The sequence below is a fragment of the Panthera uncia genome, chromosome X, assembly GCF_023721935.1.
Source record: "Panthera uncia isolate 11264 chromosome X, Puncia_PCG_1.0, whole genome shotgun sequence".
In the NCBI taxonomy this organism is placed as follows: Eukaryota; Metazoa; Chordata; class Mammalia; order Carnivora; family Felidae; genus Panthera; species Panthera uncia.
Window position 1 is genome coordinate 61417971 of NC_064817.1, and position 25961 is coordinate 61443931.

Genomic DNA, 25961 nt, shown 5'->3' on the forward strand with positions numbered 1-25961 from the left:
GAGGAAATGAAGGTTTACTTATACTTCCTGGCAGAAGACTCTGAGGGGAATGGGGAGTGGGTGGACAGGAAGTGTGAGGTGAGTTATGTATCTTCAAGTTTTTCTTAAGGAGTAGAGTATTTATTTTAATATCAGGGGTTTAAATGTCTGTATATCTAAGAATACTCTAGGCAGAGGTCATTCCCACTTTGAACTCTCCTATTGGGAGCTACCTAAGGGTCAATCTTAGGTAAGGAGTGTCCACTTTGGTACCTGAACACAACAATTGAGGGGCCTATAGAAAGGATCACGATGAAGATTTCACTATCTATGAAAGGGGCCAGAGGGCACATAGTTTTTACAAAAGACTCCATAAACAAATAAACCATGCATTGTCACAAACTCAAAGCTAAGTGCAACCACAGGATTGGAAGACAATGCACTGTCGCCCTATAAATAGAAACAAAAGTTTATTTGCTTAGTGTGAAGCTTTGCAGCCTGTATTTACAGCCCATAAAATAGTTCTTCATAATTAATCAGAGATAAAGAGGGACAGAGAGAGACAGAGAGAGAGAAGAGAGAGAGAGGAGAGAGAGAGAGAGAACAAGCACAGGCAAGCTTGCTAGCTCAAGCTACCGCCTGGAAAACGGAAATGTTCACTGTGCACAGAGGCTTGCATATTTCACGCTGACATCTCACTACCATGTTTTCCAACATGGTAGTGGTTAGGTAATGCTGAGAATTTTATTTCTTTCTTTTTTTTTCTTTACCTTTGCTATATTCATTTTTGTTTTGGCTTTATTATATTTTGTTTTATTTTTACTCTTTCTTCCCTCCTTGTCTCCCTCCTCCCTCCCTTTCTTTTCTTTCTTTTTCTTCTTTATCTTTCACTCTTTAACTCCTTTCCTTTTGTCTTTCTTTATCTCATTTTTAAGAGGTTGGTTTTTTTTTGTTTTCTTTTGTTTTTTTTTTTTTTGTTTTCTTTTTGTGATGGAAAAGGATGTTGGTTTTTCTCAGAACAAGGAGCTGGAATTGAGGTACAGATCAATAGCATCCTTGTTGAAGTGGCTGTCACTTGAATTCTTCGGAAATCATTGGAGAAAACAGAAAGAAACTGAAACGGTAGGCTCCAGTTTTTAATGAATTAGATCTTATCTGTATCTTTTACCACTGATATCTAGAACTGTTCTCTTCACACCAAGTTCTGGGTAATCTGTCAGATCTAAGGGTGGTATGGATATCATGAACCTGGACCATCCTTGTATGTCATTTCCTTAGTATTTGCACAAACAAAAATAATTATACACTTGACTGCTTAATGTGGGAAGGGGGAGGTAACTTTGAACAGGGAGAAATTTAAGTTTGACATGGAGAGGTTTTTTTCCTAATGTGTTTTACTCAATTGATATTGAATAAAATAGCCCTGTGAACACTTGTAATTTAAGCAACTCTATATTAAGTAGAATTACTTGCAGAATATGCAGGATGTTTTTTATCTACTCTTAGTTATAACTTTTTGGAGGTGATAGTTTCTCTGATAAATTATTTAAATGGTTAGATTTCTGTTATTTTCAAAATGAGCTATGATTAAAAAATAAGAACTATAATGTCTCAAGACATTTACCAACATGAATACATATTCTTATCAGCTTATAAAAGTTATATATTTTTACTGTAAAAGTGAATTGTAATTAATGTTAAGTGTAAAGATTCTGCTTTCAAAGAAAGCACTCCAGAGCAACAACAACAATAACAAACAACAACAACAACCAAAACATGTTTATAATTAGAGAGGAGAAATAAGAAGACAAGAGACTTATTTACTCTGTTTCTCACACATAAGCTTTATCTATCAGAATAATCAGTACATTAAAATCAATAATGGGTTAAATGATTTTAGATTAAATTTACATTTTTAGATACTCATCATCAACATATTTTGACAAAATGTAAGTAAAATTGTTTTCTGGTTTGCGTGTTGCTTTTCTTTTGTGCTCAAGTAGAAAATGTTGAGGAAGTCACCTTCTAACTTTAAACCCAATGATAAGGCTATCAGTAACATGTAACTTCTAGAAGCTGCATTTAGAGATTTTAAAAAAGTTAAGGATGTATGTCCATGGTGCAACATGACCCAAGATAAAATCTCAAATGATTTTCTGCTCCTTCCTTTCTCTATGTCAACAGTTGTGTCCTTGGACTTCGTTTTGTTTTTTAATTTCTTTTTCATGGACTTTATTTTATACTGCTCTAATCTTTCCAGGGAAGTAAAAAAGTTATAATTTTATTCAACTAGAGCTAAATTTGTTAGAGAGCTTTGGATCATTCAGCAAGGAGTATTTCTTTCAGGCAGCTGCTGTAAATATCAGGTATTGTGGCAAAGGCATTAATCTTATAGATGGGATTCAAGTTGTTCATCCCAAGGAAAGATTCCACCAGCCACATTAGTAAATATTTGGATCACATGAAAGTCATCCTCCAGGAACTTAGTATCAGAGGGGGTATTTTTTTATTATAGAAAATATTCTTTGCACTTGTAAACACATGTACTGCTCTCTCTTACTGTATGTTTGCAATAGTTACATTTCTGTGAGACAGGAATCATTTAATATACCAATTCTGTGTGGGCTGGTACAGTATGGTACAGAATATTGTAAAGGTGAATAAATACAAAATGGGACATTGATTCCTCCAAAAATCTCACTGAATTTTCACCTAGAGACCCTTAGGAATGAATGAACTCAATTTTCCCCCTGTGTACTAAATGAAATGAAAAGTAGAAAGAAGCATGCTTTATACCTTCATTTTATAGACACTATTAGCACCAATCAGATGCTCAGAACCCAAAAGGAAATTAAACTCTTTCTTCTGACCCTTGCCTAATCCTGAAAGAAAGAACTACAGATAGTGCTGTTTCCCTTGCCCATTAAAGTTACATCCCAAAAGCCTTTGTCTTGTGCCATAGGTCTAGAGAATCAGTCTGCAGACCACGAGTTAAAGGAAATTATTAGAAACGGATTCAAAACCTGTCACTTACAGGAGCAATGGAAAAACACCTAAGATTCTTTTATGCTTTGAAAAGTGACATAGATTGACAGTTTGCATTTTAAAGCTGGAAAAGCTGAGGTTCAGAGAATTGAAGTGACCTAACCAAGTACCTCTGTGAGTCAATGACAGAGAAAAGACTGCAACTTAGGTCTCTGATACCTCATCAGAGCTCATTTTACTTTTTTATTACTGCTGAATAAGGCTTAAGGATTAAGAGACATATGTATTAATCATTGGGAAATGTTAAAGATGTCCTTTTGAAATCACTCAAGAATGAAGGGGCACACTTCAGGCTTCTCCCAAGGGCCCTGATAATTTAGCAAATTTTGCTTTGCTGGGCTTTACTATGGTTTTCTTGCCAGAATAGGAGAAAATTATTCTACTGTTCCCACAGAAAAAACCCAAAATGAAAATGAATATAAACAAAATAATATAGTAAACATTAACACAGACCTGGCCATGTACTGGATGCTTTTGTGCATTATCATGTGCCAGTGCAACAGTTTGGGCAAGCTATAAAACATCAGAAAGTACTCAGGAAGTTCTGAGGTCTAGGATATTCCAAATTTGAGAAAGGAGTAAAGATTTCAGGGTAAAAATAAAGGTAAAACAGCCTTAGAATAAAGTGTGAGGAAGTTAATATTATAACAATTGGTAGTATGTGAATACAGAAAAGGGTATAGTCATTAGTGCCTTGACTATTACTGCTTATCATATAACAGCATAATATCTGGGACTTGAAAATTAAAGTGGGTTTTCTTGGTATAGTCATTGAAAGATAATCCATAGAGGAGAGTGTGCTTCAGAGGAATAACTTTTACTTGTAGCAATGACTGCTTTAGTATCAGCCAGAAATCAAGATGCAGACAGAGTTCCTGAGAAATCATCAGAAGTACAGGAGTTTAATCAAAATCAAGTCTGGGGATGGGTACGGGCCAAGAAATTCACTAAATCTAACTAGCTAGTGAGGAAACAAAAGTTTAAACCATTGGCCATGATCGGCAGGTGGATCATGAAAAGCATGATCTGAGCCCAGAACATGAGCCAATGCTGCCCATTTAGGCTCAAATGTACCTTGGACAGCATAATTACTATCTCACTAGGTACCTAAAATATATGCACTGTAAGTCATGAACTCAAAAAGCCCTTCAATTCCTTCCTTACTTATTGAAAATATATTTGTTTCTTCCAAAAGCTTTTGCTCAATGCCACACTATTTACAAAAGGGAATGGCAAGGCTTCTTCCACATTCTCAGAAGCAGAAGAGAGCATGTAATTTAGTTATAATTATAGTTACTCAGTTAAAACTCTTTTCAGCTTTACTTGGTAGATCATATTTAGATATTTCTCATAAGCTAATAACATATTACCAGATATTTCTTTTTTAAATGTTTTTTTTTTAATTCCAGTTACCTAAGATATAGTATAATATTAGTTGCAGGTATAAAATTTAGTGATCCAACACTTCCATACAACACTCCATGCTCATCACAACAAGTGCACTCCCTAATTACCATCAGGTATTTAACTCATTCCTCCACCCACCTCCCCTTGTGTAGCCATCACTTTGTTCTCTATAGTCAAGAGTCTAATCCTTAATTTGTCTCCCTCTATTTTTCCCTATGCTCCTTTGTTTTGTTTCTTAAATTCCACTTATGAGTGAAAACATACTGTATCTGTCTTTTGCTGATTGACTTATTTCACTTAGCATAATAATCCCAAAGTCCTTTCATTTCATTGTGAATGACAAGATTTCATTCTTTTTGATGGCTGAGTAATATTCCATTATATATATGAAAATATAATGGTGTGATATATATGCACCACATCTTCTTTATCCATTCATCAGTCAATGGACACTTGACTGAATATACATATATGTATATGTATATGTATATGTATATGTATATGTATGTAGATTGATTTGGGTAGTATATACATTTTAACAATATTTGTTATTCCAATCTATGAGCATGGAATGTCTTTCCATGTTTTTGTGTTGTCTTCAATTTCTTTCATAGATTTTTTCATAGTTTTTTTTTTATAGTTTTTAGAGTACACATTTTCCCCCATCTTTTACCAGATATTTCTTATAGGTTAATGACTTATTTTTAGATGCTAAAATAATTTTTACACTTTATTTATAGGATAACATTAATGATACTTATTTACTGTTTGGAATATCTACTCATTTTTAGGTGATACAAGGTGACCTGTGAGTTGGTTCTTTATTTTTTCAAGTTTATTTATTAATTTTGAGAGACAGCGAGCACATATGCAAGTGAGTGGGGGAAGAGAAGAGAGATAGAGGGAGAGAGAGAGAATCCCAAGCATGTTCCACACTTCCAGTGTAGAGCATGACGCAGGGCTCAAACTTACAAACTGTGAGATCATGACCTGAGCCAAAATCAAGAGTCTGATGTTTAACTGACTGAGACACCCAGGCACCCCAAGTTCTTTAAAACTGAAAATATGTTATGCTGAGTGGTTCCTCTATTTTGAGTGTGTCAGACCAAATGTTGTGCCAGAAAATAAATGACATCTAAAAGATAGATTGATTTATTATTTATCAGATGTGTTTTTTCAACAGCCATTTAATTCCAAACCTCCAGAAGGAAATGTGTTCTTGACATTTGTGATTGATGTCACATCAATATGTATAAATAGAGACACCCTGATTACAAAGGTGAATAAATTAGTAAGACAGTGACTACAAACTATAGAAAAAAATTTTGTTTTAAATTAAGCTTCACAATTTATGACTTCAAGTTATATTACAAACCTTAATGATCATACAGTATTGTGCTGCCACAAATATAGACACATCAATCAATGGAAAAGGATAGAAAACCCAGAAATGAACCCACAACTATATGGTCAATTAAATTTCAACAAAGCTGGAAAAAATATCCAATGGGAAAAAGAGAGTTTCTTCAAAAAATGGTGTTGGGAGAAATGAACAGCAACATGCAAAAAAAAAAAAAAAAAAGAAAGAAAGAAACTGGACCACTTTTTTACACCATACGCAAAACTAAATTCAAAATGGATTAAATACCTGAATGTGGTGACTTGAAATCATAAAAGTTTTAGGAGATTACACAGACAGTAACCGCTTTGATATTGGCCATAGCAACTTCTTTCTAGATATAGCTCCCGAGGCAAAGGAGACAAAAGCAAAAAGAAACTCCTGGGACTTCATAAAAATAAAAATCTTCTGCACACCAAAGGAAAAAATCATGAAAACCTAAAGGGAACCTAAAGAATGAGAAAAGATATTTGCAAATGACATATCTGATAAAGGGTTACTATCCAAAATATATAAAGAAATTATAAAACTAAACCCTACAAAATAGAATAATCCAATTAAAAATGAGCAGAAAACATGAATAGACATTTTTCCAAAGAAGAATACAGGTGGCAAACAGTCACATAAAAAAAATGCTCAACATCATTGATCATCAGGGAAATAGAAATCAAAACTACAATGAGATATCATGTCACACCTGTCAGAATGGCTAAATTCAACAACACAAGAAACAACAGGCATTGGGAAGGATGTGGAGAAAGGTGGTCTTTTGGTAAGAAGGCAAACTGGTGGAGTCACTCTGGAAAATAGCATGGAAGTTCCTCAAAAAGTTAAAAATAGAACTACCCTATGATCGACCTATTGAACTACTAGATATTTACCTAAAGAATACAAAACTACTAATTCAAAGGGATACACGCACCCTGATGTCTATAGCAGCATTATCTACAATAGAAAAATTATGGAAACAACACAAGTGTCCAGTGACTGATGAATGTATAAAGTGAATGTACACACACACACACACACACACACACACGCCATATGTATATGTAATGGAATATTAGTCATAAAAAAAGAATGAAATCTTGCCACTTGCAATGATGTGGATGGAATTAGAGAGTATTATGCTTAAGAAATCAGTCAAAGAGAGAAAAATACCACATGATTTTATTCATATGTGGAATTTAAGAAACAAAAAAAAATGAGAAACTGACTCATGTTTGGAGAACAAACTGATGGTTATCAGAGGGGAGGTGGATGGTGGGATGGGTAAAATAGGTCATGGGGATTAATATGTACCAATTTCAAAATTGGTTATTCTTTTCTTATATTGAAGCCATGTGAACTAAGAAGTGGGGGGGAGTAAAACAGATAAAATAGGGAATAAAGTAGATTAAAAATGGGGATCATAGAAAGCATAGGTAAAATACTTTCTCTTTAACCAATATTTATTGTGCTTACTATTTTTCAAGTGTAGTATGGGTAATAATTGGAGTTTTTTTCCATAGGGCCAAGGATTTGTAGTTACAGGATGACTGTCACAGGTTCAGAATACAATATATGGCTATATTACAGAGAGAATTAATGAAATCTAATCCACATACTTAAGTTTAGGAGCTCAGTGTCGTAACCATCTGACCCAACCATCAACAGAACTCTGAGAAACTAACTAGCTAACTAACTAACTAACTAACAGGTACAAGGTTTTAGGATAGTCTGTCTCGTGATGATGTGGTTATTCTCCACATCCTCCTGCTCTATATACCCCACCCTCCATGTCTATGCTTTCTTATCTAAGAGGAAGTAGAGGAAGAACCTTGAGACATGCATCCCTGAAATCTGTTCTAAATTATATTTTCGGCAAGCATGGATCAGAAAATTGAGCTTTAGATTGTACTCTTTTGGGACTGGTTAGGGGTATAAACCTGAACAAAGGAGCAAACTTCCTCACTTTTCAGTTTCACTATTTGTGAGAATAGTATGATTGAGGGCACCTCTCTTTCAGGGGTATTAATCACCATGCAAATACCTAATACATACTTCTAATTACTTTGCTTAGAATTCTTCCATAAAATTTGCAAAATGTCATGTGCAATTGGATTGAAATTATACTGGAAAAGTTAGGTTACACCTGCCTTCCACCTGTCAGATTTCTTTCAGCACATGGAAACATTATGCTTGGTCAAGCTTCAACCTTAAATTATTTATAAGGAACATAACTATTATAAGGCTTAAAGATGAAAAAAAAATGAGAAATAGAAATATGAGTTTTATGGATTAATAAAATCACTGCTTTTAGAAAGGCCATATGGAATGACCCAACCACATTAAAAACTATGCTGGGTTTGTACCCTACATATATGGCAGCTTTCTATAGAGCTTAGTACTTGACTTGCTCAATTTAGCAATCGATTTTATTCAATTTCTCTCTCATTTTGTGTATTGTGTTGCTGCTGACAGTCTACCAGCTTTCAAGTAGAGACGCATGTCTTCTTTTTCTCTCCAGCATGGTAACTTGATTTACAACAAGGTATTGCTCATCTCGTCACTTAATTCTTTTTCCCTAGACTGATAATATAGCAAATTGTAGCAGCAGGAAAGGACTGGACAAAAAAGAACATTTGTCCCATTTTCGTTACTTTATCCAGTCTTGCATGCCAGTGAAAATGGATGTCTGTATGTCTGTGTTTCTGTATGTAGGAATGGGGATAAAAAGAGAGATAGGGAAGAGATAGGAATAGGTGTTGATTTTTTTTCTGCATGTAGTAAGAACACTGGTTCTTATTGCATTGAAGAAACAAAAATGAAGGACATGTGTTTTGAATGATTTACACACTGGTGTCTATTTAAAGATTGACAGCCCTTAATAAAGTAAACAAAGCTTACATCCAAATGGTCTGACTATATGAGAACTAAAGTATCCACTAACATATTAGAGAGTGTAGAGTTGGAAGTGTGATGTAGATAAAAGAACCCAAAGCTTTTTAATTAAAATGTACGTTCTAGTAGTGGCTTTGCCATTAAGTTGTAATGTAACTAAGAAGGGATAGCTTACTTTCTCTAGCCCTCAGTTACTTTGTTTCTTAACAACAAAGCATTAATATAGATTAATAGATTATTAATAAAAAATTCTAAAATTTAATATTTTTAAAAAATATTCCATCACTTCTACCAGCAATTGAAAAAAATATAAGGCTCATTGAATTGTCAGCATACTGACAAAAAAAAAAAAAAAGAAAAACTGTGTACTGCTCCAGATGCTCAAGACGATTGTGTTGACTGAACTTGTTGAATGATTTAGTCCATGTGTAGGCTGATGAGAAAGTTTAGCATAATATATGAAGGGTACAAATTGTTTAAAACCTCTCCCTTACTCTCCTCCCTTGGTACTGTCCTTCATTTTTCTTGGATCTGTGATGGTTCCCATGAATTATTTAAAACAAGACTACTGGGGGCACCTGGGTGGCTCAGTCAATTAGATGTGTGACTTTAGCTCAGGTCATGATCTTATGGTTCGTGGGTTTGAGCCCTGTGTCAGGCTCTGTGCTGACAGCTCAGAGCCTGGAGCCTGCTTTGGATTCTGTCTCCCTCTCTCTCTGCCCCTCTCCTACTCGTTCTCTTTCTCTCTCTCCCTCTCAAAAATAAACATTAAAAAAATTAAAAAAAATTAAAAAAATTAAAAAAATAAAAGACTCCTGGGAAAGTGCCTGCATGGTCTCAGTGAAGTTTGTGCATAACATCTTCTACTTCTTGGTCATGGATACGTTAGCTTAAATCCACTGATAAAATCTCAGTTTTTTTGAGCTTAAAAAATAGAGACAGTGTCTTTATTTCACTTAGCATTATATCTTCTAGGTCAGTTAATGTTGTTGCAAATGGTAAGATCACATTATTTTTTATGGATGAGTAATATCGCTTTCTATACCTTTTTTTAATCCATTAACTAAGGATAGGCACTTGGGTTGCTTTCATATCTTGACTATTGTAAATAATGCTGCAATAAACATAGGGGTACATATATCTTTTAGAATTAGTGTTTTCTTTTTCTTTGGGCAAATACCCAGTAGTGGAATTATTGTATCTATTGTAATTATATTTTTAATTATTTCAAGGAACTTCCACACTTTTTTTCACAGTGGCTGCACCAATTTGCAGTCCCACCAACAGTGCTCAAGTGTTTATTTTTCTTCACATCATCACCAACACTTGTTATTTATTGTACTTTTGAGTTTAGCCATTCTGACATGTGTAAGGTGATATCTCATTATGGTTGTGATTTATATTTCCCTGATGATTAGTGATGTTGAGCATCTTTCCATGTGTCTGTTGGTCATCTGTATGTCTTCTTTGGAAAAAAGTTTTTTAGGTCCTCTGCCCATTTTTAACCAGATCATTTTTTTGTGTGTTGAGTTGTATAGGTCCTTTATATATTTTGGAAATAACCCATTATTATTCATATCATTTTCAATAACTTCTCCCTTTCAGTAGGTTGCTTTTTTGTTTTGTTGATGGTTTCCTTCACTGTGTGCAAGTCTTGTATTTTGGTGTTGTCCCAACAATTTAATTTTGCTTTTGTTTCACTTGCCAGATGAAACATACCTAGGAAAATGTTGTTATGGCCCATGTCAAAGAAATTACTGTCTATGTTTTCTTCAAGGAATGTTATGGTTTCAGGTCTCACATTTAGGTCTTTAATCCATTTTGAGTTTATTTTTGTATATAGTGTAAGGAAGTTGTCCAAATTCATTCTTTTTCATGTAGCTGTCCAGGTTTCTCAACACCATATCTTTCCAAATATATATTCTTCTCTCCTTTGTTATAGCTTAATTGATAATAATGTGTGGATTTGTTTCTGGGCTGTGTATTCTGCTCCACTGATCTCTATCTATTTTTGTCCCAGTACCATGTTGTTTTGATTATTGCAGCTTCCTAGTATATCTTAAAATCTGGGATTGTGATATCTGCAGTTTTATTCTTCTTTTTCAAGATTGTTTTGGGTATTTGGGGTCTTTATTGGTTCCATGTCCAATTTTAGGATTATTTGTTCTAGTTCTGTGAAAAATACTGCTGGTATTTTTTATAGGAAGTGCATTATATGTATAGATTTCTTTGGGTAGTATGGACATTTTAACAATATTTATTCTCCCAATCGGTGATCAAGAAATATCTTTCCATTTAATTGTGTCATTTTAAGTTTCTTTCATCAGTATTTTATAGTTTTAGAGTACATATTTCACCTTCTTGGTTAAATTTGTTCCTCTGTGTTTTATTATTTTTGATGCAATTGTAATTGGGATTGTTTTCTTAATTTATCTTTCTTCTACTTCATTATTAGTGTACAGAAATGCAAAATACTTCCTTATATTAATTTTGTTTCCTGCAAATTTGCTGAATTCATTTATCAGTTCTAGCAGTTTTTTGGTAGTATCTTTAGGGTTTTCTATATAGAGTATCATATCATCTGCAAATAGTGCCAGTTTTTATTTATTTTATTTTATTTTATTTTATTTTATTTTAAACATTTGTTTATTTTGGGGTCATAGAGAGACAGAGCATGAACGGGGGGAGGGTCAGAGAGAGAGGAAAACACAAAATCTGAAACAGGATCCAGGCTCTGAGGTGTCAGCACTGAGTCTGACGCGGGGCTCGAACTCACAGACTGTGAGATCATGACCTGAGCCAAAGTCGGATGCTTAACCGACTGAGCCACCCAGGCGCCCCAATAGTGACAGTTTTACTTCTTCCTTACCAATTTGGATGCCTTTTTTTCCCTTTTCTGATTACTGTGGATAAGATTTCAAGTACTATGTTGAATAAAAGTGGCGAGAATGGATATCCTTGTTTTGTTCCAAATTTTACAAAAAAAAAAAAAAAAAAAAACTCCCAGGTTTTCCCCATTAGGTATGATGTTAGGTGTACTTTTCATTATATGGCTTTATGGCGTATATGGCTATATGGCATTATATGGCGTTATGTTGAGGTATGTTCCCTCTAAGCTTACTTTGTTGAGGGTTTTTATCATGAATGGATGCTGTACTTTGTCAAATGCTTTGTCTGCATGTATTGAGTTGAACATGTGGCTTTTATCCTTTCTCCTGTTAATGTGGTGTATCTAATTGATTGATCTGAGAATATCAAAACACACTTGTATCTCAAAAGTAAATCCCCTGATGAGGAGTGACGTTGAGCATTTTTTCATGTGCCTGGGAAGGAAAAAAAAAAGTTAGAGAGGGAGAAAGCCAAACCATAAGAGACTCTTAAAAACAGAATAAACTGAGGGTTGATGGGAGGGTGGGAAGGAGGGGGGTGGGTGATGGGCATTGAGGAAAGCACCTGTTGGGCTGAGCACTGGGTGTTGTATGGAAACCAATTTGACAATAAATTTCATATTAAAAAATATTAAAAAAAAGTAAATCCCACTTGATCATGGTGACTGATTTTTAGCAAAATATTTATTTATTTATTTTGGAGAACACAAGTGGGGGAGGGGCAAGAAAGGGGCACAGAGGATCTGAAGCAGGCTCTGTGCTGACTGACAGCAGTGAGCTCGATGTGGTGCTTGAACTCATGAACCACAAGATCATGACCTTAGCTGAAGTCAGATACTTAACCCACTGGGCCACCCAGGTGCCCTAGTGACTTTTTAAAAGGTATTATTGGACTTGGTTTGCTAATATTATGTTGGAGATTTTTCATCTAGGCTCATTAGAGATATTGGTCTGTAGTTTTATGTAGTGTCTTTAACTGTTTTTAGTATTAGGGCAATGCTGGCCTTATAGAATGAATTTGGAAGGTTTCTTGCCTCTTTTATTTTTTGAAATGCTCTGAGAAGTATAGGTAGTAACTCTTCTTTTCATGTTTGGTAGAATTCACCCACGAAGGCATCTGTTCCTGGACTTTGTCTGCTGGGAGTTTATGATTACTGAGTCCATTTCATTGCTAGTAATCTGTCTTTTCATTTTTTTATTACTTCCTGATTGTATTTAGAAAGGTTATTATTCGCATGGATTTATATATTTCTTCTAGGTTGTACAATTTTTTGGCATACATTTTTTTGTCATGTCAATACAAATTCTTTCTATTTCTCTGGTGTCAGTTGCTATTTCTTTTTCTTCATCTGATTTTATTTATTTACCTTTTTTGTGCCTGGCTAAAGGTTTAACAATTTTTTTCAGTCTTTTCAAAGAAACAGTTCCTAGTTTTATTGATCTGTTTTTTTGTTTGTTTTTTGTTTTTTGTTTTTTTAGTCTCCATGTCATTTATTTCTATTCTAATCATTATTTTTACCTTCCTTCTACTGGCTTTGGGCTTTGATTTTTTTATTTTTCTAGCACATTTAAGTCTAAGGTTAGGTTATTTATTTGAGGTTGTTTTTATTCCTTAGGTAAGCCTGTGTTATTATAATCTTCTTTCTCACAACAGCCTTTGCTGCATCCCAAAGATATTTGACTATTGTGCTTCTATTTTCATTTCTCTCCACTTGTTATTTTATTTTATCCTTGATTTATTTTTTTAAAATAAAGATTATTTAATTTTGAGAGAGAGAGATAGAACATCAGCAGAGGAGGGGTAGAGAGAGAGGGAGACACAGAATCTGAAGTGCAGGGCTTGAACTAATGAACCATGAGATTGTGACCTGAGCTCAAGTTGGATGCTTAACTGACTGAACCACCCAAGTGCCCCTTTCCTTGATTTCTTGGTTGACCCATTAATGGTTGACTAGCATTTTATTTAGCCTCCATGTATTTGTGTTATTTCAAGATTTTTCTTTTGATTGATTTCTAGTTTCATACCATTGCTGTTGACAAAGAATCAAGATATGATTTCGACTTTAAAAAAAATGAGACTTTTTTGTGGCCTAATATGTGATATATTCTGGAAGATGTAGCATATGCACTTGAAAAGAGTGTGCATTTGACTGCTTTTGAATGAAATGTTCTGAATATATATTAATTCCATCTTTTCCAATGTATCATTCAAAGCTACTGTTTCCTTGTTGATTTTCTGTCTGGATGATCTATCCATTGTTTTAAGTGGAGTGTTAAAGTCTCTTATTGTATTATAGATTTTTGCTTTTATATCTGTTAATACTTGCTTTATTTCTTTGGGTGCTCCCATTCTGAGTCCATAAATATTTACAATTGTTATATATTCTTGTTTATTTCATGATTACATGAAAGAATACTTTGTTTTTTTGTTACAATCTTTGTTTTAAAGTGTCCTTTGTTTTTTGTTACAATCTTTGTTTTAAAGTCTATTTTGTTTGATATAAGTACTGCTACCAGTTTTTTTTCCCTTCCATTTGCATGATAAATGTTTTTACATCTTTTCACTTTCAATCTGCAGATTTCTTCAGGTCTGTCATGAGTCTCTTGTATGCAGAACATAGATGGGTGTTGCTTTTTTGTACATTTATTTCTCCCTGTGTCTTTGTACCATTTAGTGCATTTATAATCAAAGTAATTATTGATAAGTATGCACTTACTGCCATTTTGTTACTTGTTTTACAGTTGTATTTTTTTTCTGTTCCTTTTTTTCTTGCTCTCTTCCCTTGTAGTTTGATGGCTTTCTTTAGCGATATGCTTGGGTTCCTCTCACTATACTTTTTGCAATTCCATTATAGGTTTTTTTATTTGTGGTTACCATTAGGTTTATATATAACATACTATGTATATAGGAATCTATATTAAGTTGATGGTTGCTTAGGTTTAAAACCATTTTAAGTAAGCACTAAATTTTTACTCCACCCTCCATGTTATATATATAGATGTCATACTGTGTATCCTTTTATTATGTGAATTAATTGACTGATTTTTGTTGATATAATTGATTTACTTCTTTTGTGCTTTAACCTCCACACTGGTTTTATAAGTGATCAATCTATTACTTTTATTATGTTTCTATGTACTTGTAAAAATTTTTCCTTTTCTAAATTTCTTCTGATTATGGCATTTTCTCTCCACTCAAAGAATTTCCTTTAATGTTTCTTGTAAGGTAAGTTTAGTGGTGATGAACTCCTTTAAATTGTGTTTGTCTTGGAAACTCTTTATTAAACTCTTCTTCTATCTTGAATAGTAGCCTTGCTTGATAGAATATTTTTTCTGCAGTTTTTTTTCTTTTTTTACAGTTTCTTTTTTTTACTGTTTTTTTACACTTTTAAAATATCATCCCACTCCCTGAAAACATTTCTGCTGAAATATCAGCTGACAGCCTTATGGGGTTTCCCTTTTATGTAACTGGTTTTTTTTTTTTCTTGCTCCTTTTAAAGCTCTCTATCACTACTTTTTACCATTTTAATTATTATGTGTCTTGGGGCAAGCTCCTTGGCTTCATTTTGTTGGTAGCTCTCTGTGATTCCTGAATCTGGATGTCTGTTTCCTTCCCCACATTAGGGAATTTTTCAGCTTTTTTTTTGTCAAATTAATTTTCTGTCCTTTTATTCTCTTTTTTTCCTTCTGGAATCCTTATAATTCCAATATTATTACAACTTATGAAGTCACTGAGTTCCCTTAACCTATTCCCATTTTTTATTAATTTTTCTTTGCCATTTAGCTTGGTTAGTTTCTATTAACTTGTCTCCCAGGTCGCTGATCTGTTTTCCTATTTCCTCTAATCTACTATATATTCTTTCTAGTGTATTTTTAAGTTCAGTTATTGAGTTCCTCATCTCTGACTGGTTCTCTCTCTCTCTCTCTCTCTCTCTCTTACATTTTCTGTCTCTTTGCTGAAGGTCTCAGGCATATTGCCAATCTCCATTCCATTTAACTCCTTTGCTGTGATTTTTCCCTGCTCTTCCGCTTGGAACATATTCACCTGTCTCCTCATGTTGTTTAAATTTCTGTGTTTGTTTCTGTGTATTAGGAAGTTCAGTTATGGTCTGATCTTGACAGTAATGGCCTTATGAAGATGAAGTCCTGCAGTGCACTGTAGGGCAATGTCTCTTGGTCACTGGAACCAGGTACTTCAGGGGTGTCTTCTATGTGTGTTGCGTGCACCTTACTATGGCGGTTGAACTGTGTTTGCCTTAAGTCCAGTAGGCTGTAAGGGCCTACTTTGCCTGTTGTAGGCAGGTTTTTGTCCTTGTACCTTGAAGGGGCCAGTCTAGGGTTGCCTTATTATTATACTTGGGTCAGACCAGATGCCTGCCTTTTTCTGGGGATGCTTTTGCACTGAACTTCAGAGTGTTCTCCCTACATTGTCCCCTGAGAAGATTTACTTGATGGGTGGAACCTGCAGTCAGACCTAGATGTTTGCCTACAGTCTGTCTCTTGGGGTTGCAGTGACCCCAAATTAAAAGGGCTTTCTCTTTGTGAAGTTTTGTTGGCAGGTGGAGCTGGCAGTCAGACAAGATATCTGCCCCCAGCCCACTGCTGGGGCCATGGTTGGGTTGTGTGTGTAGTTATCTTTCCTTATCTCCAGGGCAGGATTCACTTTGGAAGGACTACTTTTGAGTGGGTTGTACTGGACAGGCAACTATGCAGAACATGGGGATGGGGCCTGCAGTGTTTGGAAACTAGGTGAAGAGTGTTCAAGTTGGTTTCAGCAGGTATCTGGCTATCTAGGTTGCCAATGGGGAGAGAAATCATGACCACCAGTTCTTTTGTCCTTGAAGTCTTTTAAATATCCTTGTTACTCCAGCACATGTTCTGAAATTAGTAAATAAATCTCCTTCCTATATACCTCAGGCACTTTTTAAACTGCTGCTTCTATGTTGTATCTTTCAGGGTGGGTTGTTTATTATACTGTCTCTTTAATAGCTGGGATTCAATTTTCCCTCTGGCTCTTCCACAGTTAAAAATGCTGATTTTTAAAGCACCCAGAGTTAAGCTGTTCTTAGTGTAAAAGTGCAAATTTAAGCCCCACTGTTTTTCAAAGCCAAATGTTATGAGGACTCATCTGCCCAGTGCAGGTCCTTTGTATCTGGGGTGCCTGCTGTGGGGCTTATTCCTCTTCTTTTCCATGCTTGTGGTGTCCCACCCATGTGTGGTTAGTCTGACCAGGAGTTTGGTTCATAACCACATTTCTTTCCCTACTACCATTTTTATGTGATCTCTTCTCTAGGATTAACAATGGAAAGTCTGTTTTGCCAAGCTTTGGGTTGTTGCCTGGGTTAGATGCACTGGTGTGGCTATTTGGCGTATTCCTGGGTGGAGGTAAACTTAGGATCCACTTATTCACCTTATTCCCAGGCTAATCAAATCAAGCTTTGTACTAGTTTTAAACTGTGAGAACTCAAAGGAACCTCAGGGATAATACAGTCTAACTATTAAATTTTACAGATGAAATATTGAGGCCCAGAGATAAAAGTAATTTTTCCAAAGTCATTTCACCAATTAGTGGTAAAGTGAAGACTAGAAGCAGGTGTCCTATGTCTATGACCTGTATTTTCCCCCCTATACCTTGCTTTCTCTCAGCTTATGTGTCCTGTCTTAGGAGTTGAAAAAAACCAGAAAGTAACACAGAATACTTTTAGGGCATATGATTTTTCTAGAAGAAACTGATGAAGTGACCCCCACCATCTTTTTGATATCTTACATGATTCCTGTCCCTGAAATATAATAAGTAAAAAGATTTTTTAAAAGTGCCTGAGAATATTCACCACTTTAATTAAATCTGTTTCTGTCCAGCTGGATTTGTCTGGTGATGTTTATGATTAGTCTGTAACTCTTCTCAGTCACTGAATTCTGTCCCTATGAAATATTGTTCTAGTTTGTCTTCACATATCTGTCCCACTCAAGTAGTATTTGGATAGTCCTGGCTATGCCTTCACATACAACAAAGGACCAGTAGATTTCTTTCCTAGCCCCCATGACAGACTACTATGGATTCTGGGCTCCTGGGAATGCCTTTGGCTTACTCTAGTCTATTTTATCCTCACTGCTATTTTTTTCTTCATCAAGTCTTTTTAAAGCATTTATTGAGAAGTCCCTGTATACCAAACATCTTATTTAGCATATGTTGGAGGCCAGAAGAAAAGGACAAATGATATGTATTGGCATCTATTATGTGCTAAGCACTGTCTTACTGGATTTTACTTGGGATATTTCAGGTAATTTTAACAATACACCCCAGGAGTATACATTATTGTACTCATTGTACAAGAGGAAGAAACTGAGGTTAGGGTAGGTAGAAGAACAGAAAGCAAGTGGTTCAAGATTTCCCAACTGAAGCTGGCATTTTAACTCTAGTCACTTTTAAAGGAGACCCCTCCCCAAGAAGCTTGGAGTCTAGATGAGAAAAGGTTCTTAAAAGGATTAGATCGATACAAATTTGTTTAGGTGGAAGCTATTATGTTGGTTGCCTGCCTTCTATGTTTCCTGCCCACTCCTCTCTTTTGTAGAATTCTCTGCCAACACTTATGATATAATCTAGTTTCCCTGGTAATTCTAATATATTTCACCACCTAAAACTGTCCCCATCTATGTTCCTTTATTTCCCTTCTTCTACTAAGTAAAATATATCTCCATTTGTATTTCATCATGTCCACTTTCTAAGGTGAAAACTAGCTTATATGATTCACTACAGTTAATGGATTAATGTGAAAATCTTCCTTGCAGCATTTTCATTTACTAAGAAATCCCTGAAGACACAGTGCCTTAAAGAATTGAACCTATAATGGGATATTTCAGGCAATGTGGCAAGCCTGGGCAAGGGATCATTGGGTAACATGGAGTAAAGAGTAGTGAAATATAGTTTTTGGTGCCCCCAAATTACCTCACATGAGAACCCTTTTACAAGCCTTGCGATGGTACCTGCAAGGCAGTGTTTTGTAGAAGTTAATCTGTCTCAGCATCAACTGTGTTGACAGTAGCCATTTGGATACCCTTCCATGTGTATTCACTAATCAGTGAAGTGGTTGTTGTTGTGAGAACTCTGAAAAGATCCCCAACTGAGAAAATGACGGTTTATACCCTCCAATTGTGTTGTGTTTGACTAGAAACTAGGATTTTGCTAGGCTAGTTCATCACAGTTAAGAGCTCCTTGTGACCAAGGAGGGACATGTGACCTCTGCCACTGACATTCTTATCATCTCTCACCCTTTCCAAAGGTTGCCAAGTCAGAAAAATATGTCGGAGGGTAAAGGGATCCCATTTGACTTTGCTACCACTATCAACTAAATATAACTCTCTCTGTATATTTTTCACCCATATAATCCATTTTGGGGTCTCAGTATCCACCTGCTGAAATATCACAGCCCTCTATGAACATCTTTTTCGTGCTGAACTTGACCACTACTCTTGTATGCTTTTTTTTTCAGGCATAAATGAATTAAACCAGCAGATTCCCCATGGATTCCTCAGAAGAGTCTATTTCTCTGATTAAGGAATTCCACCAGCACTGGAGAAAAATGTAGGTACTGAAGTATAGTCTTGATTCTGTTTTGGCATCATCCCTAAAAGAGTGCTTTTTCATTCTGTGAACACTGAACTGAGAGTCCTCCCCACACCCCTGTCCTACATTTGCTGGTCCACTTGATATATTACCAGACAATAACCAGGTTCTTGTGGTCAGTGAGTGTATTTTTATAGAACATGAAGAGCTGCAGTTTCTGGAGTATTTGGTAGGATGTTATGTTCTTTAAAATATTGCCTTGTTGAGTCATATTGGAAACTGAGACAAAAGGAAAAATGAGTAATGTTGATCCTGACTTTATTAAGTAAGCAAACAAATACATAAATATCACTCAGCACATATTGTCCATTCTAGTTGTGCAGTACAGAGTAATATGTGTGCATTGAGGAAACGGATGCCATTTACTGAGAAAGAATAATAGAGTATTTGAAGTGAAGAAGTGAATCACGTGAATAATAGGCAAATGTCTATTTATTGATTGGTAAGCTTAAAAATCATTGAATCTTAGAACAGATTCTGAAGATGTAGATTTTGGAGAGAGGGGAGTGTTTATTATGTTTCCTTTTGGCTCCTTTTTCTGGATGTCTATTCTTAGAAGAAATGCATTATTGAAACACCAGCCTAGACATCTAACCATTGTAAGAGGACCTGTCTAATACTTAACTAATTTAAAAAATATCAGCATCAATATCTCATTGTGGCTCTCATTTGAATTTCCCTGATGATTAGTGATGTTGAGCATCTTCTCATGTGTCTGTTGGCCATTTGTATGTCTTCTTTGGAAAAATGTCTGTTCAGGTCCTCTGTCCTTTTAAAATCAGGTTATGTATGGTTTTATGATGTTGAGTTGTATACTTTTTAAAATATATTTTGGATATTAATGGAATATTAGATACATCATTTGCATATATCTTCTTCCATTCAGTAGGTGGTCTTTTTTTTTCCACTGTGCAAAAGCTTTTTATTTTGGTGTAATCTGAATAGTTTAATTTTGCTTTGTTTCCTTGCCAGAGGAGACATATATAGAAAAATGTTTCTATGACCAATGTAAAAGAAGTTGCTACCTATATTTTCTTCTATAAGTTTTATGATATTTACCCAAAGAAAACAAAGACACTAATTTGGAAAGGTATAGGCACCCCTCTGTTTACTAGTGCAGCACTATTTACAACAGACAAATTATGGAAGCAACCCACGTGTCCAGTGATAGATGAATGAAAAAAGAAGTGTATACACACACACACACACACACACACACACTGGAATATTAATCAGCCATAAAAAAGAATAATAAGATCTTGCTATTTGCAACAACATGGATGGACATAAAGATTATTATGCTAAGCAAGATAAGTCAGTCAGAGAAAGACAAATACCATGTGATTTCACTCATATATGGAATTTATGAAATAAAAAAATAAAAATACAAACAAAAACATTGTTAAATACAGAGAACAAACTAGTGGTTGCTATAGGGGACATGGATGGGGGCATGGGTGAAGTAGATAAAGGGGATTAAGGGCACACTTATCGTGATGAGCAATAAGTAATGTGTAGAGTTGTTGAATAACTATATCACACACTGGCAGCTAATATAGCACTGCATGTTAATTATACTTAAAACAAATCAGGAACAAAATGACTACATAGATCACTTAAACATGGAAAAAGAAAGACCTTAAACACAGTCACATTCACTTATATCTCTACCTAGGAAGTCAGGGTTTTAATAACTAACATAACTCCTTAGAGTGCTCATATTACCAGTACGTGAATATGTTCACGTTTAAGTATTTAGTATATGAGTTTATGGAAAAAATAAAGTATATGTTACTATAAAGTAACGTACCACACCTCAGTTGGAGGCATTAACAAATGAAAGTGCTGGTTGAACCTGAGTTACTGTTGTGATATAAAATTTAAACTAACTGGAGGATATTCAAGTACATTTTTATTTATTCATAGCCATAAAAGTCCCCTGTCAGGAAACAACCTCAGGCTTGAGAGAGAAAGAGAAATAATCAACTACAACTACTAGCCAAAAATAAAAAACAAAACAAAACAAGCAACAAAATAGAACATTTTTACTAATAAAAATGTTATGTATGCAAAGATATATAATTAGCTTTAATGATTTCCTCCTGGAGACATTAATCTGAATTCAGTCTTTGGCCACCACATTTAGATAGATATGCATAAAGTTATTTTATACTATGTAAAATGCTAAGAATTCATTTATTTGTAAGCACATATTTATATAGAATTTACTATAGAAACTTAGAAATATTAACTTATTAAATACTCACAGAGGTAGGCACTATTATCTCATTTCACAGATGAAGCAATTGAGACACAGAAATGCTTAACATGCCCAAAGTCACATGGCTAGTCAGTGGCAGAATCTGATGGTTTTATTGAAGCGTAATGAACATAAAATGCTATGTTAGTTCCAGATGTACAACTATTGATCCAACAATCCTATACTACTCAGTGCTCACCATAACTGTAGTCACCACATGTCACCATACAGTATCATTACAATATTATTGACTGTTTTACTTATGCTGTCCTTTTTATCTCCATGACTTACTTATTTTACAACTCCAAGTTTGTACCTCTTAATCCCTTTATTTTACCCATCTGCCCAACTACCTCCCCTCTGACAGACTGGTTCCAGATTCCCACACTCTTGTCAACCATAAATGATGCCTTATTATTTATAAAATATTTGTATGTTATGCAATAATTATATATGTATCCACACATAAATATGGCATGGAATACCAGGGCTATTTAAAAACCAGAAGTAAAATGATAAAATATTAGAGCTAAAAGAACCTTATAAATTTATTTGGTTGAACCTACACACTTCGAAGAAGAAATGAGGAAGGAGGAGAGGAAGATGGCAGCAAACATCTTAGGCTTGCCTCTTCCCAAGACCACAATTAGATAACTAGCAAATCATAATAATACCCCAGAAATAGACCTGAAGACTGACAGAACAAACTCCACAGCTAAAGGGAGAAAAGAGACCACATCAAAGAAGTTAGAAAGTGTGTAGACATGGTTTAGAGGAGAAATGGATGGCAGGTGCTGCAGAGGGGAGGGAACCATGGTTGCAGAGAAGAGTGAAAGACAGGGGAGCACACAGGTGAATGCACAAGGCAAATGTTTGTGCAAAGACATTGGCTTGGAAAACCCTTGAGGGTGACTTTCCTGAGATTTTGCATCCAGCCTAATTTACAGCCTGAAGTTTTAAAGGTCAGGGCTTGACTGTGACAGAGCCTTGGGGGCACTATGCTGCTTCTGAAGAGAAGGAAGACAAACAACTTGGGAGCAGACAGTGTGGAAACAGCAATCTGACAATCCGGAGAGTGCCTGGGGCACACAGTGGGGAAACTATTCACTCTTCTCAGAACATGTCCGAGAGGCTGTATTCATGGAGACACCTCACTGGGAACAAAGCTGGCTGGCACCATTTCCCTCCTGCAGCCTTCAGCATAAGCACAGAGCCAACTGCAGGAAGCAACACAGCATCCCTACTGCTGCCTTATTTACATACACCAAGCTCCATCCCCTGTGATCTGGTGAGTGTGCACTTCTCAGTAACTCTTGACTCATTCCCATCATGGCAGACCCCTCACCCAGAAGACAGGAAAACACACCCTGCATACACCACATCTCTAGATCAGAGAGTTCTGCAAGGCCTCAGTTCTGGAGGAGGTGACGACAGGTCTCCTTTCACAAGCCGACCAGAACACACCTAGTTAAAACTCATCATATTCAGGCCAGGAATGAAACACTGCCCACAGCCCGCAAGGAAAACTTCTGCAGATGACTGGCCTGAAAGAGAGCAAAGCCAAAACACAAAAGCAAGGTGCACACAGTATACACCAGTGACATACCCTGGAGCACCAAGAGACATAACTGGTTCTAACACAGAGAAAAGGGCAGACACTTAGACAAAATGCAAAGTAAGAGGAATTTATCTCAAATGAAAGAACAAGATAAGGCCATGGCCAGAAGTCTAAGGAAAAAAAGATATAAGTAACATGCCTGATGGAGAATTTAAAGCAACATCATGAAGATACTTCCTGAGCTTGAGAAAAGAATAGAAGATATCAGCAAGACCCTTATCACAGAGATAAGATAAATGAAAACAATTTAGAGATGAAGACTGTAATAAACAAGATTAGAAATAAACTTGATGCAATGAATAGCAGGCTGGGTAAAGGAGAGGGATTAATTAATAACTTAGAAGATAAAGTAAGAAAGTAATAAAGCTGAAGAAAGACAGAAACAAGAATTATGTAACACAAAAGTAGATTTAGGGAACTTTGTGCCACCATCAAATGTAATAACATTCATATTACAGGAATCTCAGAAGAGACAAAGAGAGAAAAGGGGGTGAAAATCTTATTAGAAGAAATACTAGCTGGAAATTTGCCTAATCTGGGGAAGGAAACAGACATCTAGATCCAGAAGGCACAGAGAACTCCCACCAAAGTCAACAAAAGCAGCCAACACCAAGACATACTGTAATTAAATTTGCAAAATATACTGCTAAAGAAAAAAAAAAGTTAAAATCAACAAGACAAAGAAGTCCCTAACTTACAAAGGAAAATCCATAAGGCTAGCTGAAGATTACTCAAAAGAAACTTGGCAAGCCAGAAAGGAGTGACATGATATAACAAATGGTTGAATGGGAAAAATCTGCACCAAGAATATTCTATCCAGCAGGGCTATCATTCAGAATAGAAGGAGAGTTAAAGAGTTTCCCAGAAAAACAAAAACAAAAGGAGTTCATAACCACTAGACCACCCTTGCAAGAAGTATTACTGGAGACTGAGTACAAAGGAGAGACCAAAAGTGAAAAAAGTGAGAAAAGATCAGAGAATATCTCTGGAAACAATAGCAAAACAAGTAATAAAGAGGCAATAAATGCATATCTATCAATAATTACTTTCAATATTAATTCATTAAGCATTCCAATTAAAAGATATGGGGTCTCATAATGGAATAATAAAAAAGATCAATTTATATGCTACCTAAAAGAGACTCATTTTAGACTTAAAGACACCTTCAGAGTGAAAGTGAGGGGAATGGGGAAACATTTATCATGCAAATGATTGTCAACAGAAAGCCTGAGTAGCAATAAATATTGTGAACAGTCTAGACTTTCAAACAAAGACTGTAACAGGAAACTATATATATAATATCAATGGTACAATCCAATAAGAAGATCTAATAATTGTAAATATTTATGTCCCAAACATGAAAGCACCCAAATAAGAAACCCAATTGATAACAAACAAAGGAACTAATGGATAATAATATAATAACAACATGGGACTCAAAAATCCACTTACATCAATGGACAGATCATCTATCCAGAAAATCAACAAGGAAACAATGGCTTTTATTGACACACTGGACCAGACGCACTTAAGAGATATATTCTGAACCTTCCATCCTATAAAACAACAGACTACACATTCTTTTCAAGTGCACATGGAACATTCTCAAGAATAGATCACATTTTATCCCACAAAACCAGCCTAAACAAATTCAATAAGATCAAAGTCATACCAGGTATCTTTTCTGAACACAATGCTATGAAACTAGAAGTTAACCACAAGAAAAAAAATCAAGAAAGATCACAAATACTTGGAGAATGAATAATATGCTACTAAATAACAAATGGATCACCAGGATATAATAGAAGAAAGAAAAAAGTGAATGGGAAAAATGAGAATGGAAAACACAGTGGTCCAAAACTTTTGGGAAGCAACAAAAATGATCATAAAAGAGAAATATATAGCAAGACAGGCCTATCTCAAGAAGCAAGAAAAATCTCAAATAAAGAACCAAATGTAACATCTAAAGGAGCTATAAAAAAGAACAAATGAAACCTAGAGCCAGCAGGAGGAAATAATAAAGTTAGAACAGAAATAAGTGACATAGAAACAAACAAACAAAAAACAAGAAAGAAGATCAATGAATCCAGGTGATGGTTCATCGGAAAAATTAATAAAATTGATAAACCTCTAGCCAGACTTATCTATCAAAAACAAAAGAGAAATGACCCAAATAAATAAGATTACAAATAAGAGATGAGAAATGGCAACGAAACCCAAAGAAATACAAACACTTATAGGAGAACATTATGAAAAACTATATGCCAAAAATTGGTCAGACTGGAAGAAATGGATAAATTCCTAGAAATATATAAACTACCAAATCTAGACAAGAAGAAGCAGAAAACTGGAAAAGTCCAATAACCAGCAAAGAAATTGAAGCAGTATTCAAAAACTCCAATGAACAAAAGTCCATGACCAAATGTGTTCGCAGGTAAATTCTGCCAACCATTAAAAGAAGAGTTAATACCTATTCTTTTCAAACTATTTCCAAAAAAATAAATGGAATGAAAGCTTCCAAATTCATTCTAGGAGTCCAGCATTACCCTGACACCAAAACCAAGTAAAAACTCTACTAAAAAAAAAGTCAATATCCTCAAAGAACATGGATGCAAAAAGCCTCGATAAAATACTAGCAAATAGAATCCAACAACAGGTTAAAAAATCATTAAGCACAATCACTTGGGATTTATTCCTGGGTTGCAACTGTGGCTCAATATCACAAGTAAATAAATGTGATACAACACATTAATGAAAGAAGGGATAAGAATCATATCATTTCAATTGATACAGAAAAAGCACTTGACAAAATGCAACATCCATTCATGATAAAAACCTAAACAAAGCAGGTTTACATG

General features: G+C 35.2%; 1 long non-coding RNA gene across 1 annotated transcript; it reads left to right on the forward strand.

Annotated features, from left to right (window-relative positions):
• Nucleotides 1-629: 629 nt before the first annotated feature.
• LOC125931790 (uncharacterized) lies at nt 630-20025 on the forward strand. The gene is made up of 3 exons (XR_007460491.1): nt 630-708; nt 997-1101; nt 19092-20025. It is a non-coding gene; the product is annotated as an uncharacterized LOC125931790 (long non-coding RNA).
• The last annotated feature ends 5936 nt before the right edge of the window (nt 20026-25961 follow it).